Source organism: Camelus ferus, chromosome 10, assembly GCF_009834535.1.
Source record: "Camelus ferus isolate YT-003-E chromosome 10, BCGSAC_Cfer_1.0, whole genome shotgun sequence".
Taxonomy (NCBI): Eukaryota; Metazoa; Chordata; class Mammalia; order Artiodactyla; family Camelidae; genus Camelus; species Camelus ferus.
In genome coordinates this window covers 55997225-56006996 of record NC_045705.1, presented here as the reverse complement: position 1 = coordinate 56006996, position 9772 = coordinate 55997225, and the positions used below count along the sequence as shown (strand labels likewise).

Sequence of the window (9772 nt, the reverse complement as noted above, 5' to 3'; positions counted from 1 at the left end):
AGCATGAAAGACCCCTAAGAAATATCCCACACTATACGGGAAATGTAAAATTATTCAAAATGTCAATAAGAACGTGTTTACAAATTATTTAATAATCAATTTATTAACATATCATTTCTTGAGAAAGAATATGTGTTAAACTCAGAGAAATATAATTCTAAAAATAAGGAAGTCATTGAAAATGTGAGAAAAGTCTAAAGAGAAGAGCTCCTGCATTGAGAAGGTATGAAAAAGTCATAGAAAGAATGTTAAAATAAGTATCATTTTTAAAGCAACCGTTATGTGTATGATATTTCATATTTGGGGTGGGAGGGTGTTCAGCAGTCCTTAAGTAATTTTTTGTTGTTGTTTAAAATATTTACTCTGAACATATTTGATACTGCCAGTGGGAGTCTTTTGAGGAATGACACATTGGATTTAACTGAAAGAACAAAGAAACAAAGAAAAAGGGACCTTAGGAGGGGAGGAAAAAATGTTTAGTGCTAAAGAAAAAAAAAATCCTACCTGATCAGGTGGCACTACAGAGATCAATCCATTGGCTTAGGGCACTTGCTGTCTTTTGGAGAAAGACATCCAATCTTTGCCAATATCATCTCTAAACTGGCAACTCAGCAGCACCTTCAAAAGCTGTTCCATCACTTCATTAGGCCTAAAACTTCTGGGTCATTGGTATGTAAGACCAGTGGATGCCATGACCATGAGCCCACAGCTGCACCCCTATTACTGTAAAGTTTCTTTGATGTGATATTTGGTAAGATTCTGTTCTTGTGGATCAATTACTTTGGAAACCCTCAGTTTTGCTGGATGAGCAGAGAAAGTAATCCCATACAGAAAACTGACTGAATATGTGTCAGTTCCCATCATGATGAAGTTTTGATTCTTTCAGGATGAAAGAGGTCCAGTGTAATTAACTTGCCACTAAGTGGCAGATTGGTTTCCTCAAAGGATGGAATCATATCAGCTCTGTCTCTGGAAGGCTGGACATTCAGCAGCAGCAAGAGTAGCCTTGGTGTGTGGGAACCCAAGGAGTTGAGCTCATGCAAAACCTCCATCTCTAACCCCATGTCTACTGCATATATGTGACATTCGTTCCAGCACTGGAGGTGACCAATGATAGATGATGGCTTCTGGCCAAGTCATTCTGTCTGATTGGTTGTTTCATATTCCCTCCATGCTTAATGTTTTCTGCTGAATGTTAACTGTAAATGCACACATCTTTACTCTTCTGTCCTCTACTTTGGGTAAGCTACATGTCTCCTCCTCAGATATCCTTTTCCCAAGGTTCCATTATTTCTCCATCCAGCCTCTTGACCAATTAGTCTTTCAAACTTCCTAGGAGTCCGCAGATATTTTTACCTCAGGGCATTTCTTTCTGAACACAAAATGATGATCAGGTACACAACTTGAAGCTATAACTATCAGGTACATTTGCTTTAGCCAGATGTTCCAAATACCAGGTGCATTTCCCTTCATTATTAGCTATCAGGGACACACTTGTGTGGTATTATAGAGTACAGGCAGTCCATTTTAAAGCTGTACTGATATACTCATTCATGGGTCAAACTCGACTTATTTCCTTTTTCTTCAGTTGGTCATAAGAAATCATCCTGAGACAACAGGTGTGACTTGGAGAAGTGATGATACGAGAGTGATAGGTGACAGAGTCAAGTGGGACACTGGCTTGTGGAGATTACTTGTGCCTTCTGGCCCCGCTTGTACCTGATCCAAGGTGTAAGATCTCCATCTTAAAATGAACTGATGGGCCATATGACTTTGCTGATAGGACAGAATTTAGGTAATAATAAGTAGCCTGGCCACAGATTCATATTTTGTTCCATGGTAAGTTGCTCTGTACCTCTGGTACCTACCAAGGTCAAGTAAAATAACAACAAAAAAATTATTAGTTTTTTGTTAGTTTGTTTCATGTTTCAGTAACTCCTAGTTGAAGAAGGATTACCATTTCTATTCTTTTCCAAATCAACTTAGAAGTTTCTCCAAATGAATCAGAAAGTGTGTCTGTTTCCAAAATAAAGGACAGGAGAAGGGAGATTCTTTTCGATGCAAAAGACAAACTACCTTTTTAAGACTCTTAATTGGACTCATTATTATGGGGAGAGAAAGGAAAACAAAGTAAAGTAAACGATTTCAAGAAGTTAGTAATGGAAAATATAGGGTGGAAACTGCTTACTACTGAAAAAAAGATACTAGAAAAACAGAACAAGGATCACAGAAAATATATGAGTTAGAACATCTGGCAAAACTGTTCAACCCATTTTCCACATGATACCATTAAATTGCATATTTAAACACAAATATTTGCTAACTCTGCCAAGAATCTTAAAAATGCTTAAGTTCTGTGAGTAAAACTCACTGAAATCTGGTAAATACTGATACTATCTAAAAACTCTGCAATACAGAGGAAGAAAATCCCAAGCTGGATATAAGGAGTAAGAAGGGTAATGTTCCCTGCAGGTTGAAGAATACTGCCTGCAGTAATTCTTGCCTCATAGTCTTGCTAGACTGTGAACAATGGGGGAAAGGCTATGAACTGAGTTGGAGATCACAGGTCTCAGGCGTGCAGCTCCATAGCTCAACCACCTCTCCTCAGGCTGGCTTTAATCTGGACCAGATCCCTCCCACGGGCAGAGCTGAAGGTGTGCTTAGCATACTGAAGAGCAGACTTTGGGGCAGGAATTTGGAACTAAGACCTCTTGTCCGACCTTGACCCCATTTTCTATCCCCTGTTTAAAAGATACTGAGCTTGTGCCTATGTTCCTGCACGTACTTGGAACATACTGGTAGTCTAACTGTGTGTCCTTTATTTACCAGCAACATGAACACAGTAACTTTGCAGAGAGAAAGTTTAACTGAAAGCCGTGGCAAGAATCGAGACAGCCCACAGCCTGTGGGGGGAAAAAAAGAGCCGTAAGTGAGGAAAAGAGTTCAGTGAATGGTTGTTTTGGGCCGAAAACATAGTGCACACTTCGAGAAGTAGACTCTTAAGTTCACTGACTGACCCTCACCCCAGGTGTGCCCCCGCCTCCCTTTACCTCAGACATTGGTTAGTGATATGGGCCGCAGAAGGGAACAACCCAGCCGCTCCTGGCAGGAGAAAGGGCTCTAAGAAAGGTGACCAGAAAGGGGAGTTTCTGGGGAAAGAGGTGGCTGGTACAGAAAGGAGGGCGGAAGGAGAGAGAGGTGAGGGCAAAGAGAGTGACAGCAGGAAAAGGGCAGGGCTGCCGGAAGAGTGGGCCTGAGCCAGAACACGGGGCGCTCTAGAGTGAAAGGGTGGAGAGCCAGGGGTCACCGTCCAGGGCTGGATCCAAGGGCGGTGGATACAGAGGGGTAGGATAGGGCTCCCAGGGTCGGCTAAGAAGGGGTTGGCTCAGACAGTGGTCGGAAAGCAGTCTATTCTTTGTTTCGCCATCCCTCGGCGCCACCATCACTTACCTGCAGGTTCCAGGCGCGCGGCCTCCACCGCCATGGTTCTCGCGATATCTTCTCCGCGAGGGCGCCTCTACTCAGCTCGAGACTTCCCAGAAGCACTAGCGCTGTCAGACCGAGTATCTTCGTCAGGCCTCATCCGCTCCTTGTCGGAGAGGACCGTGTTCGTGAGCCAATACCTGGCCCTAGCACCCGACTCCACCCCTCAATCCCAGTCCTGGGGATGTGGAACCGGTCGGAAGTGGAAGCGCTCCAGCTCACCTGGCACCTCAGCAACTTCGGCTGACTGAGGTAGGCAAAAAGTCCCTGACTTTCGGAGCTCTGTATTGAGCGCAAGGGAAAGACAATAACCTTATTCGCCAGAGGCGAGGCAGCAGCCCCCTGTTTTTTTGTTAGTTTTAATGCTGTAAAAAGCTCTGCTGTATATGACAGAGCTTTACTCTGGATTTCTAGACGTCTGCAGTGTGACTCTTACTGGATTTAACTATAAATTCCACATGGTATCGTTCCACCACAAATATTCTAATACCGTAGAGACTGGCGGGTTGCGCTGTGTACAGTGCAGCCACGGCCTGCTTCATAACTATTTCCTGGTTTGAACCTAACACAAAACTTAGAAAGTCTTTCCTGTCACTTGATAAATGGTTTAGAGATTAATCCCAAGTGTGGCATATGTTGTCTGTAGTAGATGAAAAGGTATATACCACGAATTGTGTTTCATTTTTGTGGGGTGAGGTGTGAGATGCAAGCATTCATCCTTTATTTTAAAACGTGTCTCAGAGCAACATCCTTTTAAAAAATTCACTGATGGGATAGGCCACTTAATATTCATAAGGTTTATTTCCTGCACTCTGGAACAAACGTGTCTTACCAAGTCCTCCAATGAAATTTCCATTAATGGCTCAATTAGTTTTATTAAAATGAACCGATAGAATGTTCTCCAGAATGTATTGATTGTCCAGAGTCCTTTGAACTATATTAGGACAGTAGGAGAATTGATACATTCCTGGGCATGACTGTATTTTTATGCTGCTGGTGGTGGTGGTGTTTTTCCATGTGAGTGTGAACTGTTTATGAACTTTCTTCCTGATAGAAGTGGAAAATAATGAATTTGCCACATCAGTGTCCACATGTCATGTACCTGAGGAATCTAGCAAAATAATAACTTCTGGCACAGCACTGCAATTGGTTCTATTAATTGGTTGTGTTTTCCGTAGCCCACTAACTCCCTCTCCACCTCTATGATTTGCTTAGATAAAGGCAAAACATTTGGCTGTATCAGACTTATGTAAGGACCAGATTGTTGAATTGAATGAGGATGTGAAAGGGGGTAATCACTTCTGTAACCTTGATGTTTGTAGTGAGTGTTTTGTTTTCTCTTATTCCCTGCAAGAAGCAATACTGTTTTTATTTGCTATCTGTAGAGGAAGGACAGTTGGAAAATCTACTCAGCCTTCTCTTCTATAATAGCTCTTACCCACCCACGTATCCAAGAAATGAATGTGAAGTTTCTATCGGCTACGTATGTTCTTTTAAATTATACTTTTGGGGAGCAGGTAAATAATTATTGGATTTTGTTAATATTCTGTGAATGAAAGATGAACCAGACATCCATTTTAACCTTTTCCCTGTTTTTTTTTTTTTTTTTTTCTCATTGTAGTAAAGGGGTGAGATGATGTTTTGAGTTTCTGACATTATGTCAATTCAGAACATGGCTCCAAATGTCTTTGTACTATGACTCCTTGTAGAAGGACTAGGAGATTTATTTCCAAGTAAACTTCCAATGCTGCTGCAATATTCTTGCTGTTGGAAACACAGCTTCTCCTTTAGTCTAGATCTGGATTCTGGATCTGGAAACTGTCTCAAGTTGAAAACTGAGCAAATTATTGTGACATTACTATAGAAGTAGTTGCCTTTAGCCTCCTGATGACCTATCTTCCATTTCTTTTGGTTGTGTAGGTTGAATATCTTTTTTGGCTGACATTTATATGGCCCCTAGGAATGGCATATTATATCAACCATCTCCATCTCTCTTTCTGCATCAGAACCTTGACCATTACAGTGGCCTTGACTTTTATTACCAAAAAAAAAAAAAAAAAAAAAAATCTTGCCACCTTGTTTCAGATAATTAAGTATTGTTACCTTAACCCTGTTATTTTATCTTGTACTTCCTAGTTCTATAATAGTACCTGCTACCTTTAGCCTAGGCTGTGGAGGCCAGTCATCACTGGATTTCTCAGTGATGCTGGCCCTTCTCTAATCAATAAATTTCTTTCTGGCTTCATGTAATAAAATGTTTCTAGTGCCTTTCATGGAACACAGTTAGCTAGTGATTCATTGGCATTTTATAATCTGTCCATTCCATCATGCCCAGATCTCTGACTGTTTTTTATAGATTTCTGCATTATGTGAGATGATGGCATTTCTAGCATTTTTATTTCACTCAGTAAAATAAAACTTCCAAGAATCAAACTAGCCATATATTAGCACTACTCCGAAGGTTCTCACAAAAAAGTTATGTAACAGGCGATTGCTCCTGTATCAATAAAATTTCCTCATCTAACTTATAAATTGTTCCCCCCATTATTGCTGTTATCACTTTCTTTTCTTTTGTTTGTTAAGTAGAGTTTTCAAAATTTCCAGATAAGTCAGCTCAGGTGCCTTCACACTACGTTTCAGTGTCCCACTCTCTCCTGGGGATCATCCTGAAGGTGGCATGTAAGACTCACTAGGTTTGAGAATTTCACCTTCCCTGGACTTCCACTATTTCTAAGTGTTCTCAGCTCTCCAATTACTATAGATGAGAGTTGGTTATGTTCTTCCAAGAAAGTCTTCCAAATTCCAGCTTCAATTTAAATGAGTGGATAATATTGGTCTTATTTCATTGTTTTTATCCATTATATCAGTGGTTCCCAACATGGTGATACAATTTTATGGTCCCAAGAATTATGATTAATGTTTTTGGTTTGTGTGTCATACATCTGTTATGACTATCTCCTTTGTCCATTTTGTTCCCCAAGCACAGTTTTTGTAACTATCCTTACACAAAGTAAGCTTTTCTCTACCTCATGACCTTTTTACTTTTTACGTAGCATGAATTTTTCTTTCCTTAGGTTAAAAAAAATGTTTTCATTATATTTCAGATCTATGCTTAAAGATAAAATTAACATACCATCTAAAGTAGCCTCTATCTTCTGTTCTCTCAGAACACCTAATATATTTCAATATATCTTCATAATGTGAAATTGTTTGCTCCTTATATGCACGTGGTAAATACTTTATTTTCTGCTGCTTCCCAAATAACCCTTCCACACAAGATACACAATATATAAAGCAAGCAGCCTATATGCTTCCTGTCAACCTTGTTTGTTATTGCATCCTCAGCACCTGCTGTCCAGCCTGGGCCACAGTAAGATTCTAGTATACATTCACTGAATGAATCTTCTTTAATTAAACAACTGGCTGAAGTGTAGTGTGAACTAGGTTCCTGACTACTCCAGAATATGTGTTGTCATTGATCTAGAAATAGAAGAAGACACTCCTTCTATATTAACTAAAGTTCATACACATAAAAAATTTACTTATCAGAACTGATGCATGATCCAAAAGCATCACTTTCATGTTAGGTAGACCTATGTAGAATTAGTATAAACAAAACTATATTGATAATTCTGAGAACTCATCAGCCTAACTTTCTAATTGGACTCTGTTCTTCTTCCTTGAATCTTTCCCTTTTCTATTTACTGACTAATTTCATCATTTGTCATGTGAATTAGTGAAAACAGGAGCCAGATAGTAAAATTATTTCCAGTTTATTCCTCTGGATTCCAATTTAAACATTCTTGCTGGATAATGATTCTTAATTCCAGGCTGTACCTTTTTAACCTCTTAATACATTAACTCCAATGGAAGTAAATCACATGCAGGCCTTTTTTAGTGTCAGAACTATTTTCTGAAATAGCTACTATCAATATCATTCAGGAAACTGATGCAGAGAGACAATATGATGATGAGGATCAACACTGCTTGTATATAGGTGGTTGTTTTGGGATTCAAAACTGAGCAGTATCTCTTGAGAGCCAGTTGCCTTAAACAATGCCTTTTACTACCTCTTTTAGAATTTTAGATATACAGGTATTGTCCATCTTAACCAACACAGTATGAAATGGAATATAATAAAATAAGTTTAGGCAATTAGAAATAAGGACCCACACTGAACATTTGGCTTTCCAAGGTGGAGGTGTGAAATCATAGAGCATTGAACAGCCATGGCTCAACAGCTCATGGCTGACACCTGACAACCCTCTTGCTCAGAAAGAAATCAAAAATTCAAGAGAAAAAGTGATGTGATAGTGAATAACTACAAATTGAGAGAGGTACTCAAGCTGCAGAAGAGCTTGGTAAAGTATGCTATGTGACCTAATGACAAAACTAGGTCATCATTAGGAATAGTGTAGCTCTTAAAACGTTATGTTGTATTATATATCCATAATGACTGGATATGTCCATAATGACTTATATACCCATAGTGAATGATTCTATACATTATTTCATACAAATATGAATCAAGAGCATCTAGAAAGATGATTAATGAGGAAATGTCAGAATAGAATACTTCTCTATTTCATAACATAGATTAGTAATAAACAGGGTTAGACTGTGCAGGAACATCAAAGAATGTGAGAGGGAGCTCTAGATATTTTCAAAGAATCAACCAAATCAACTTGAATCAAATTCAGGAAACAGAAAAAGGAAAAATGGTAGGACAGTTTTGGATATCATTAAGTCTACTGGAGGAACACTGTGGTAATAGACATTATTTGGAAACTATAAAAGGATTCTGGCTAGATAAAGTAAAATAAGAATATGTCACAAAGAAATTACAGGAAGGCCTCTGGAAGGCATATCATAACAGTTTCTTCACCTGCCTGTTTAGAAGACATTTTGATAGAACCATCCTGATTTCCAGGGTTATAGGTTTAAAATACTTCCAGTCTTATTGTTCAGGAGACAGAGACAATCCCAATAGTTGGGACTTACAAATGCATGGCAGCTTAGTGAAAGTCAGAGTTAGTGAGTCAGTAAAAATACCTCTGATAAAGCTGAAAAGACTAAACAACCCAGTAGCCTCATGGGGGAAAACAGTGAATAAGATTACATAATAGTGGAGATACTGCATTACCAGGTAAATATATTAAGAATAAATCACCTCAGTCAGCCCATCTTCTAAGCAGGTTTTCTGAAGAGAACAAAATTTAGTTAATGCTAATTAACACTTCATATTACAAATAGAAAATGTAGGCATTCAGGTTTCTAGAAATAGGGTTAAATGTCTCTTTTCCCCCTGAAGTCTTAGAAAGTTGTTATAGTAAGCATTGGTTATTTTAGAATTTGTGAGAAGTCAAAACTTGGCGGAATCATTCTCTTATCCTCTTGGTTCTTATGCCGTAGATCATTGGGTTCACCATGGATGGGACGAGGAGATAGATGTTGGCCACAAAGATGTGAACATGAGGAGCTACACCATGCCCAAACCTGTGATTAAGAAAGGAGAAAAAGGCTGGAGTGTAGGCCACTAAGATCACACACACGTGGGATCCACAAGTGCCCAAGGTCTTGAGCCGAGCAGCCTTGGATGGAAGACGGAAGACAGTGTAAAGGATGACAATGTAGGAGCAGAGGATTTATATGAAATCTAAATCTCCAGTAAGGAAGGCAGCAGTTAGGCTGTATAGTCTTCGTATCCTGGTCTCTGCACAAGCAAGCTTGATCAAAGCCATGAATTCACAGTAAGTGTGGGAGATGATATTAGTTCTGCAGTAGGGAAACCACTGAAGCATGAAGGGCTGAGGACTGAAAAGCAAAGTTCCCCGGAAAACAGTAGCCAGCCCCATGTTCTTGATGATTCTGTGTGTCAGGATAATGGAATGTCTCAGAGGATTGCAGATTGCCACATACCTGTCAAAGGCCATGGCCAAGATAAACCCCGAGGCCATGCTGCATAGTGAATGGATGAGAAATACTTGTATAAGGCAGGCTTCAAAATAGATCTCCCTGTCATTGAACCAAAAAATGCTGAGGATTTTGGGCATAGCAGTAGTGGAGATGATCAGTTCAGCCACAGAGAGCATACAGAGGAAGAAGTACGTGGGCTCATGCAGGCTGGAATCTGTTCTGATAATAAGTAGAATAGAGATATTTCCCAGGGGAGCACTTAGGTAAACAAGACAGAAGGGCACTGATATCCAAGTGTGGATGGCCTCCATCCCTGGAATGCCAAGGAGAAAAAGGTGCTGGGATGGGTATTGATATTGTTTGTCAATGACAT

The 9772-nt window shown here is 39.6% G+C and overlaps 1 pseudogene; it reads right to left on the bottom strand.

Moving 5' to 3' along the window:
• Window positions 1-8861: 8861 nt before the first annotated feature.
• On the bottom strand, window positions 8862-9772 carry LOC102521005 (annotated as a pseudogene).